The 12,803-nt window shown below is 31.2% G+C and overlaps 1 protein-coding gene across 1 annotated transcript in view; it reads right to left on the bottom strand.

Annotated features, from left to right (window-relative positions):
- The window catches only part of LOC147078467 (cadherin-related tumor suppressor-like), a 111,916-nt gene that overhangs the window by 90,739 nt on the left and 8,374 nt on the right, over positions 1-12,803 (bottom strand). The window lies entirely within an intron of this gene.

Below are 12,803 nucleotides of genomic sequence, written 5' to 3'. Positions count from 1 at the left end.
CTTCAGGCGCCGTGTACACTCACTAAAACACACACTGACTACGAACACTCATAACTCTAGCTTACATAATAAATCAATACAATTAAGTAGGTAAAAACTCCATTACCTACCAATCAAGTAAAAGGTCATAAAATACAATAAACAAATTATGAATAGTTGAAGTGTCAGTAAAAAACCTAATTAGTAAAAACCCTATCTTATTAACAACAATACACTCGATAGCATAATATAATAAATCGTCAAAACCAAATAATAGATCATTATTCTTTATAAACAATTAACGACTTAAACTGAACAGTACAGAGCTTGAATCCATTAGAATTTAGATAGTAGTGTTTAATATTGCTTTTTACTTCAAATACAATATGGTTAACTGTTTATAGAATATAATGATCATTTTATATCGAAAAAAAAATGATAATACGTTAATTAATATGAACGAAATATTCATTCAAAAATCTTCATTTAGCAGGCGACCATTCCAAACGAATTTAAGCACTGAACTCGCAGTTTGAATATAAACGACTTTGGTAGTTAAGGTAAGTGTCATTATTAAAATAATATACATTAATAATTATAGTTGACATTGTAAAAAAGTATTCTTTTTTGTTTTGTATATTTTATAACATGTTTTTTAGTATTAAAATTTCATTAATATTAGTTACTCTTCGTAAACTTTACAAAGTATGTATAAATTCATGACGTTACAGTATGACATTTGAAGTATGCAAGAACATAGTACCTAATTAGAAGAGTAAGCGGAAACGTTATATAAAAGTAGATTGAAGTAGGTACACCGAATAAGCTGACTAGATCCTATTTTAATAATTTATAAAACTGCGTCCACCTGCCTCTCATGCAAGTGGAATAAATCAATATACGAAACGATTTGCGTCAACACGGGTTACTGCCTTCCCAATTGGTATTACTGATGGTTGTTTAGTTCTGCACCTTGGTAGAAACACACAATAATAAAAATGATATTCCCGATTTCTAAAACCATTGTCAGAGAAACGCATTTAAACACTATTGCTGTTAGCGGTAGTTTGGTAGCGTAACTAAGGATGCGAAAGAGATTGACATCCTGGATTAGTAAGGAATGGCTTAAGATAGAAGGGATTGACGGCGGCTACTAAAGGCAAAGCAGTAGGCTCGGGCGGCAGGCTTCAAGAGGTGGCAAACTACTCGTATTTTTAATAATATCATTAAAACATACTCGTACATACAGTTTAAACGTATTTCGGAATTAGTTCAGTATATACCCACGTATATTTCGTATTAATGGAGAGTGACAATTAAATCCAAAATATATTTTAAAATGCAAAGTTAATAATATCCCTATTTAGGAGTTTAACATCTCCAATTTTCGGTTTATGCTTCATAGTCGTATAGAAAATTACCGAAAAGCATTATTTAAAAGTGTCATTAGAACAGGTAACCTAACTAATAGGTATAAAACGTTTCAGCAAAAAAGCGTATAATAAAGGGCACCAAAAAATGAACCACAGTTATAACATTTTAAGGAACGAGTTTCTGGTAAATTCATTTCATGGACAGTGATAAGTACGAAATATTTTTATACCTAATATAATTATTTCAACCTTTTTGGGGGAAGCAATTTTTGGTTGACACCCATGTGGCAACTACCCTTGTCGCGGTTCTGATTAGAGGAGACCACGGCCAAATCATAGCTGATGTTATGCCACGACTGATGTTGGTTATACATGTACCACATCAGTGGATACCAGAAAACCTGGACTGGAATGAGGCTATAAAAAAAATGTGCCATAGTATGTGGATAGATTTTCACCATAGGGCATCATTAGAAAAGGGGAAATGGAGTAAGTCAATTCTACCATCACCACGAGAGGTGCCCTGGTTTGTAGAGTCTTCTTTGACGAGGAATGAGCTTAAGTTAATACTGAGGCTAAGAACAGGGCACACCATGGGCAAAAGATTTGATGTCCTCATGGGAAGAAGCGAATCGCAGCTCTGCGATGAATGTCATGTTTTAGAGAACATTGTACATATAGCACTGAAATGCCCCAAATATGAAATTCACAGAGTACAGCTGCGAATTGCAGATATCTATGAGAATGTCGACGAATTGAAGGGTGTCCTGGCGGTGGGTAAGACGGAAGAGCTAGGCAAAATTGTAAAGTTATTTAACAGAATAGGAGTGAGGACCTGATCGACGGATCCCCTTCTAGAAGAGAAGAGGCGATATGACAGCGAGTCGCAGTCAAAGCCTCGGTAAAATCACAAAAAAAAAAAAAAAAACGAAATGTATTGGATGATCTTTCATTATAATTTATAAGTGTTATTATTTAGGTAAGTTATAACGACTACATAAAACTGGTATGCTTATTATTTTTTTATATTAAATTAAAAAAATATATTGCGTTGAGCATTGCCATTTGTAAACACCAATTAGCATCCATAGAATGACTACTTATTTGTCGATTGCTATCATAATTGGCAGCGATTAAATAAACACGGGTCATTAGCAAGCAAATTGTTTAATTTTCAATGAGTCCATTTCCTTAATTTTGAATTTATATATCGAATTTTTACAAGCAGCATTCAACGTTAAATTATATTGAGTTGACTCATCCGAAGACATCGTAATGAATGAACAATTTTTATTAGACTTTAATCGATTGAGAATCTAAATTACCTATTTAGCATTTTATAGACAATAAATTTGCTATAACTTTATTTTTTTTTAATTTTTCTAGGTTTGTTCAATCTGTATTAACGTTTTAAATCTACTATGAAAAGAGAAGAAAACGTTTCTTTTTTTTAAACAAGACTTTAGAATGTTAAAATATAAATATTATTTGTTAATTTCTTTCAAACGTTTTGATGTAATCTCTCACTGGAAGCGGTTAACGGTCGGTTAACCCCCAACTAGACATTTAATAAGACAAAACTATTAGGCATACCTATCTGGGGAAAGAGTCAAAGGGAACCGGTATTTGATGTTTTGTGAATAAAATATTTCAAGATTCGTTATGATCGACGATGGATATGGTGCATTGATGCGAGAAAATAAGATTACCGTCTAGATCCAAAACCGTCGACATACACTAAATAATTCACATAAAAAGTTATATCTTTTACAAAATAGTCACTCTCAAGCAAAAATATGAGATAGATTAAAAACAATTTCTAAATTAGTTCCAATAAAAAAATATCGACATATTAATTAGTTAAAATTAATAAAATTAGTACTATTAAAACGACATTGTTTAAAATCATTTTAATCGTAATTGCTTTCCACCCTCAAGATTTTTAAAATACCACCCCTCTTCTACATAATTATAAATTGGAATTTTACAAACTATTATTTCCTCATTTTACATTGCTCTTTTTTACCCCCACACCACAATATTAAGGCTATACCTCAGTTAAGGCATGGTCTAAAACGATAGTGGCTAGGCGATGCGCGGATTGTGCAAATAAAGCGTGCCGAACGAAATATAATTTGTCATATAACTCCAACATGGGTCCATTTAATGTTCTGTTTATTGCTCTATTAGTAACAATAATAATATATTAATTTACATGTTTTCTTTTTCAAGTAAATGAGTAACGTTTTTTAGTCATCTTTACACGATTTAAGAATTAATACGCCCGTCGCCATCACGAAACAAATTGACGTGTTCACAGCTCGACGGTCGTTCTCCGATTGCCAGCGAGTCCAAAATTTCGTCGCACCTATAGTTAAAAATTATTTGCCGTTTCATTGAAGTACCGTCTTAATAATAATTATAGAACTACAATAAATTAAAACGTAAATTTTAGTATTCATATTCGATGATGCTTGATAAACCATATAAGCAAAACGTGTTTCAACAATCGTTGTACTTATGTGGTGAACATCAAGTGATAAACCTATTAAAAAAATCATTGATTCCTCAGTGTATTTCTGTTTATTTATAACTAACTCCGATTAATATTTCTTATTATTACTTGGTGTAACTAACTTAGCTAACTTTATTTTCCTCACGATGTAGTATATATCTCCGAAGCTATAAGTCTGTGTCCAAATTTTTAAAGAAACACGTCTTGTTTATTGTTCTGTGCTTAACCCAAAGCAATACCACAGTGGTATGGCAAATGGCTAGCAACCTAATAAGAAATCTGCTAACTGTATGGATTCTACTACATATATGTCAATTAATTCAATTTAATATTACTTTTATACGCGGATAACGAATGCTTGAAAAAAATATTAAAACATTTTTTAAGAGAATTCCATTTTATACAATCTATTTTTTTGTTTATTTCTTCTGGAGGCTGTGCCCCCTGCCCCTAAACGACTATGCCTACAAATACTACGATACTATACACCCGTCAAGTACATGCGTGGTCGCAGCCATGACCTATTTTGGGTGAAAGCTGTTTCCTTACGACAGGCTCACCAGACACCAATAGCAAGGGCTGTGCGGCTGGTCAATGCACTCCCTAGAAATGTAGACATTTTTAGTGATATGCTATATGTATTTTGTTATTATTATTGTTTAATTTGCATTGTTGTTTTTTATTTTATATCTTTTGCTATAAAATTAATTCTTGCTTTTTTTTCATTTTTCTCTAAGATAATTTACCTGTTATTATTATTCTAAATGTTATGTTGTGAACGTTTTGAATTAATAATTTGTTTTGTGCTCAATGTGTCTTTTTTATATAAATAAATACTATGTGTATATTCCGTTATCTCGAAAAATATATCGCCGACACACGTGGAGGTTTCATAACGATAAAATCATAAATAAAATAGGTACTAGTAGTACCTACTCGACCGCTTCAAAATTGTCCCCGCATTAGAAAACATTATTTGTCTCTGGAAGTATCCAATATTTCAGTGTTACATTAAAGTATTGCAGATTTTAGTATTTTACATCATATAATAGATAAATAAATTGAAAAATATTTTTAAAATCATGTTAAAATATTTTTGCTGAATTCTCAACATCCGGCAATACGTTCATGTTATTCACGAATAATCATCGCTCTCCAAGAACAACTTACGGAAAAACTCATAACATTTTCAAAACATACCTCATAAATCGTCCAATAAATAGTTATTAATAAAGAAATACATTTAGTTTAACTGCCTGAGAAAAAAAAGTTGAATATATTTATTCAAATTGAACATGTTGCTTTACAATGTCACAAATCAAATCGAATCAGAGTGCACATAATGACGCGGTGGTACCGGGTCATCGACTAGTTGTATCAAGCTATATGTTCTGTGGGATTGGTAGCGGAGAGTTAAGATTTTTTGTGGACACCGCAACGATCCTAGACAAAGATATCATCATAGTCAGTAAGTCGTACAAGGTTTACACGGGAACAGATATGACAGGTGGGAAAGGGGTTTGCATGACATGAAGTTAAGTTTCGGTAGCTTTTATCAAAGGTGAGATATGACTGACAATAAATCAACAAGTTACTGTAAAATATTACACTCTGTTAGCTGTTAAGAATTTACAGTATGAAAAAAACAAAGTATTAAATATTGGAATATATATCTAGCATTATTTTAAGTAGGTATATTGAATAAAAGTAGGTACTTCAGTAGCTAATGTTGCCTGTTGAAGGCAGGTGGGCTGTGGTAAATAACTGAAAGAATGTCTTAGGATAGCCATATGTATAGAACTTGATTTAGAATTTTGTTCATCAGCAGTATTTTACTGAACAAAAATATTAAATTTTACCTTTTTATAATAGCTATTCCACGAAAAAACGATAAAGGACACTAATATATATAAGTATATAAAAAGCTTAACCGCGAATCACACTCGTGTTAGAAAATTTTATTGTATCGGTAGTACAAACTTCAGCGTTTTATCGAAAGGACCATTTTGCATCGAATTCAGCGCGAAAAAAATAATAAATATATAATATACATAAATGTATCACTTTCACAATGTAATTCTTTTGTACCTATAACCTCAAGTTTTGAGATTGTGTGCATGTGTTTTTTGCAATAATATAAATTGCGTGTGAAATCGTTTGTATATGTTGTATGCGTGAAATATTCCAAATTAGTTTAAGCCTTTGTAAGATTGTGTTTATGTTACAGCCCGTTAATGTATTAATAGAAATCGACCATATATATATACATATCTATAGACAGACGTCATTGGCAAATTATATTTTATATAGAATAAAAATTATTGAAATTATTATTTAAATACCTACTCAATAGGTAATTAACAACTATTTTTTTTACGAAAGTAGGCTTTAAATAATAATCGCCTAGTATGGAGTCCTCGCCATTGAGATGCTACTTATATGATATTTTATACTACCTACTACTACTATTTTTTTTATAACACCATAGCACCTATATAAAAACGTCCGTTGTTTAATTGGTTAAGCACATTGGTGCAAATCCAGTGGATATGGGTTCAAGTCTCGTCAGGCGTTGTATTAATTTATTTTCAAAGATTTTTTCAATATATTCTCTGAGGTGTTTTTTTTTAAATTATGTATGTTCGGTATAGATATTTCATTATTAGCTGACAACCTACAAGTTTAACAAAAATAGCTATGTATAAATGTAGCATGCCACTCGGTCGAACTGTTTTCTTGACTTTTTCTGAGAATTTACAAAATTATGTCTTCTATAATAAAGAATTAAATTCTTAAATCTTGTGTAGGTAAATATAGTAATTTTAATAATAAAAAAATATTTTTATTTATGTTTACGTAAGTATATAGGTGCAATATAAAAAAATCAGATATTGTTCAGTGATATTCTTGTATAATTAAAGCTAAGAAGTCAGGGTATCATCAAAGTAATCTTCACTTTGTTTACAGCTACCCAAAATAGGTTGATATAGGTACCTGAATTCGTACCGAATACGGATATTCATGATATACCTAAGTGACGAAATACTCCATGTTCCCTAAGACGTATCCCTACCGCTAATCTATCCTTAGATAAAAAGCTAAAATATCACACACTTTTGTCCTCTAATAACGTTGCGAGGGAGTCAAATTTTGTAAATGTGTAGTTTAAGGTTCGTAGAGATAGGCAGGAGTTGATTGAGGCAGCAGTGGTGGAAATGGATGTATGTGGATGTTTATTGTGTTAATGCAGAGTAGGTACATAGAGTTACAATGGTCGGAATAAGATAACGGTGAGAACGGTAATCGCAGTGAGTTAGGTGCTCAGACAGAGCCGAAATCCGGGATGATGATCGGGTGACGAGCTCGGAAGTCTGTGCTCGAGAGATGAATGTCGAATGACGACTGTCGAGCGTCGAGTAGCTGGACTCGAGATGAGTGGTGAGTTAAGGATCGTTCTTGCTATGTATACAATTAATGCAGTCTATATATTACAAGAGATATTGTTGCAATTAAATAAAACATAATAGAAATTGTTGATCTAGGTTATGATTGAGGAAACGCTGACAATCACTTCCGCCACTTCTGGTTTTGTTTTGACAACAAAACATAAATATCGAAGTGTGTCATCCTTGTGATGCTGATTGGTACTATAGCATTATACGGATAACTTTATTTCCTATTTTCTGAGAACGTCAACCTTAGCCACTCCATTGATCTAAGCAGGGATTTGTAGTAAACATCTATATGTCCATACCTCGAAGACGTTCTTAATGATATTTATTGGTTTGGTATCTACCTTCATAGTCCTTACAATAGAAGATAATTGGGAAGATATAACAGCAATCCATACACAATATCAGACCAAGCGGTCTCTATTACCAAATAAGAATCATATTTTGAGAAATGGATTCCATGCAATCTTAAATATTATCTTATTTTCTTGAAACTAATCCAATTTTTTGCACACAGTTAGGTCCCCAAGTTGAAAATTAAATTAGCTACTATCAAATTAAGAAATTAATTTTCAGTATTGCTATTTTGGATACTATCAATAAATGTTTTTCCGACAATGGATATTGAATAGGTACGATATTTCACGTAAATTCTTTATAAGTTTCATCTGTGTGTATGTGTATTTATGAATACAAAATATTTTGTTCATTTATTAAACGTTTATATTTAAAAAGCTCAACTTTCCTAAGACCAAAGTTGACGTGAAGGCAACGCACGAATGTTGTATGTAACTTGAGAATTTAGTAGACCATCGCAGCGCACGTATCCTAATACCAAAAATTGCATTCAAGCCAGTTGCTATGGTATTTTTTTCTAAAACCACAAATCAAATGTTAATATTAAATAATCCTCGGCATTCTGTTTGGGCGCCATAATATTAAATACAACATATAGAATTTGAGAATAAATATTATGCATATAAAATAATATACACAAACATAAAAAAAATTCATCTAGATTGCGGCTGTTGCATATTTTTTTAAGACTATGGAATTTAAATATTTGCATAAATGCGTATGTATGCCTACTTAATGTGGGAAAAATGTGAAATTATGTACAACGACTGGCGTATCATGTAAAAAAGAAAATGGATATTACTAAATTATTATTAATTATTAAAAAAAACTAGATATCTAATGTAGAAAACAGGTTGTTTTTCATGCTCATTCTATAATATTTTCAAATCAATTTTGTGTAGGTAAACGATGTATGAGATTATTGTAATTTTACACTCATAAGTTTTATATTAATAGTAAACATTATCTACAGTCATATTTAAACGTAGATACCTACCACACGTGTAATTAAGACGACTAAGTGTTTTTTCACTATTCTATTCTCACTTTTCATTATTTTCAATAAAGACAATGAATTATTGTCAAAAAACATTGTACCTACTTGACTTTCTGTGGAATGTCATCAACTACTGCAAGTTCAAATATAAGAGATGCTATCAATTAATATTATATTTAAACTAACAATACTTCCCTGTGATATACATGTATAGGTATAAGTATATTTTTGCCATAACAATTACATTTATAAATTTTCAAATTAAAATTAAAATTTTATTAAAATTTTAATTATAAATTTAAAACAATACATGACATTTAGAAGCAAATAAATATTATTAAAACAGTATTATATAAAGAAGAAATGGATCAGTATTAAAGAAAAGAGTAAAAATACAAAAAAAAAAATAGTTACGAGGAAGTACACCAAAATAATGACCTAAGCAGATCCTATTTCAAGAATTTATAAAACAATGCCCATCTACGAGTATATTCATTCTCACCCAGGTGGAATATGTCAATACCCTACGTGATTTGGTTGAACAGAGTTATTGCCCTCCTAATTGGCATTACCAACGGCAAGTTAGTTCTGCACCTTGGGAGAACAAACAACTGATGTTCCCGATTTTTGAGATAGTTATCAAGGACATAAAGGTCAATACTACCAAAGTAAATAACTATCGACTTATTAATAATTGAGAAGTTTGTGTGATTTCTCGAAGTAAAATAATATAAATTACTATTGTCGCTTCTAAGCAAAGTATTTGGCCTTCCACGGAGTGAAGGTTGTAGTATCATATTTCTAGCGACGAATTGATATTAGAAAATTGATTCGCGTATTGGGCTCTTGCACTGATTAAAACTATAATATGCATTTTTGCCAGCCATAAAATTGAGCCCATGATCTACGGCTTCAAAGATGAACACTCTACTAATGCAAAAATATGAATTTTGGTGTATATATAATTATGTTAGCTGTTGACATTTTGGAAAACAAGACGACGATTTATTTATTTTAAAATGTTAAAAACTGTAATTTCAAAACACATTAATTTTTTTCTTATAATGTATTGTTCCAAAATAAATAGCGACATTGATTCGATTTGAGCGTGCATTCTTCGCGAGGAATCCAATCTGTAGGAATGCAAAGGAAAACATAAAGAAACACCTCGAACTGGTCTAAAGACTATTGTTTTTTCTAAGAAGAGCTTTATCGCTATGCATACACAGTAAATAATATATTGTTGTATATATACAGAACATATAAATTATATACACCAAGTACCAAGATATCTATCGATCTCTCAGCGCATAGAGAATCTTGCTGACAGAAGTTTTCACTTATCTGTTTGACGTATTTGGATTGCAGAAATTGGACAAGTGTTGCTATGTAATGGATTGTTTAAGACAGCTGAAAGGAATTAAATTGGATAGAGTTCAGCTGACTAGCACCGTGGTCTCTATTCTAGATTGTTATCACTCACAATGATCATTGATCTTCGTTTTTCCCATCTTCAGTTTTCAACAACGGACAAAGGAAAATCATTTCATTCCACGATCTGTCAATTTTGTTTAAATATGTGAATTCAGACTAACAATTAAAAGAATAGAATTTCTTGTATTTAACGAACAAGATGATTATGTATTAGTTTAACTTTGATGAAGCGTAATTTAATTACAATTTAACTTCGTAATTAACTAATAAAAAAATATTTCTATAATTAATTAGGTATACCTTTTTTATTCAACGGATAATTCATAAGATTTAAAAATGTCACATTATTTTATTGAATATGTATACATAGTTGGGTCAGAAAAATATGTAACATCAGAAAGAAACCGTTTTGATAAAAAACGAAAAAACGAAGAAACGAATGAAAAATAATTTTTACAGTAGTTATATATATGTTTCGTTTTCAAATTATTTAATAAAAGAATATTACATTCTTAAATTTTGTAAATTATTCTTTGAATATAAAAAAATAGTTTATTAAATTATAAGCAAGTGCGAGAACAGTTATATCAAAAATTTGGAGTGATTTGGATGACACCGGTTAGCAATATTAAGGTTATTCAATACTTTGATTTAAAATACAAAAGTCGATTGCCAATAAGCATTGCAATTTAGAAAATGCTTAAGAGAATACTGTAAAAACCATCAGCTTCATCATAATTAGATGAAACGTGTATAGTTTGTGGTCAGAGCACATGGGCGCGAATTCCGTGGGACGCAGGTTCGAACCTGCTGGGTGACGTATTTAAAAAAAAAAAATTCTAGTGGTTATATATTTATCAAATGTGTTTTCAAAATGTATAATTAATTAGGTAATTAATTGAACCTAACAGTAGTTATGTCGCCTAGTACATTTATTGTACATATGTAAAATTAAACCACAATGATATAACGTATTGGTATATAAAATGAACAGTATTTAAATGTAATATCTATCTTCTCTCTGTTATTACAATAAATTAGCAGCATAACATTTAGAAGATGATGGTTTCAACAGAATGCAAAAGAATTAATAAATCCAGCGTAACATGTCAATAGTAAGTACCCCAACCATATTATGAAAGGATAAAAGTGTGCAATTTCCCAGTTTATTATCCTCGAAAATATCAGCGTTATACGTGGAAAAGCAAGGTGCTGTATATTGTGATTTAAGATCCGAAAATCGTAAAAGTGCAATTTTCCAGCCAACTGTCAAATGAGAAATAGGCCGATATTTGACAGCTGGAGATAGTACAGTAGGAAAAAATATATTATATGTTATCCGACTGTCACAGTATGTCCTATCTTCGTAGAAGTTTTTGTGTATTAGCAGGTATAATATATTATGTGTAAGGTACAGTGACGTCCCTTGACAAAATGCCGTCCCTAGGCAGTGCCAAAATGCCGCCACATTTTTTTTTATACTGTACTTTATATCATCCTTTCATGACTCCAATATCTAAGAAATGTGTTGTATGGATACATTACTAACAATATATATACAACTAAATCTAATTTAAACGCCATCTCTGCTTCAATAGATAATATTGCAAGTCTACGGTTTCAGTTAGGTACATTTAAAAATACACTTGACAACTTCCAAAACTCACGAGTGACTGGAAAACATATTTGGATAAATTTTAAATTAGGTATACACGTGTCATTGCTGTTCACCGAGAACGTGACGTCCAAGGACAACGGAAGTAAACTAGACACCGCGAACCCGACAAAAAAGTTCTGTTAAAACTTTTATAGTACCTAATTAATACATTTTGTTTCTAACCAGTGAGCTGAATTTTTTAGTGCAAAGATATTTCCGTTATTACCAATTTTATGTAGCTATTTCTATATATACCTAGAGATTCTCTTCGATTTGCCGCTCTTTGGGTAACTGCCATCTCCAAGCGACGGTTAATTTGCCTATCCCCACGGGACGTCACTGGTTAGGTAGTTAGTGTAGGTAGTATCAGATGTATGAAAGCAACGTTGCTCAAATAAATATTTGAGTGAAAAAAAAATTAGATTAGATTGCAAATTTTAATAACCGTAAATATCTATAAAAAAAATGATATACCTAGTACGTATTTGACTTTTTTCTGTTCTTGGTTTGTAAAATAAATCTCGGACGAAAAATAAACTGCAGAAGAATTTATGAGAGAAGGTCGACGGATGTGTGGAGTGCTACCTGCGTCAAAATAAATTTGTCGATCCTTTTGTACGACATCACTAAATATCGGATCAAAAACAAAATTTGATCTAAGAAGCGATACCGGCTTGTTCGATATGCGCCGTTTACGGGCGAATAACTTCTGAACGGCCGCCGGACCGGGTTAGACCAAAACTGCACTCGATATATCATATTATAATTATTTGATATTTAAAATATCGGTTTTTGTGAACAATTACGCCGGTATTTTATAAAATTAATATTAATAAAATTACGTATAAAAATATGTAAGGTATTTTTAAACGTTAAATTAATGGCTGACCGCACTTCTATCTATCAATTTTATAATAATAATTTAGATATGTATATATAGTATTAATAATCTCAGTCATTTTTTACTCATCTTTTCATATTTTTTTTGGTTACATGTAAATTGTACGTAAAATATTTCACCGTGGCACAGTTTGCCGTG

Source organism: Rhyacophila brunnea, unplaced genomic scaffold, assembly GCF_057557595.1.
Source record: "Rhyacophila brunnea isolate RB1 unplaced genomic scaffold, BYU_Rbru_1.0 scaffold_11, whole genome shotgun sequence".
Lineage (NCBI taxonomy): Eukaryota > Metazoa > Arthropoda > Insecta > Trichoptera > Rhyacophilidae > Rhyacophila > Rhyacophila brunnea.
This window is presented reverse-complemented; position numbering and strand designations above follow the sequence as displayed.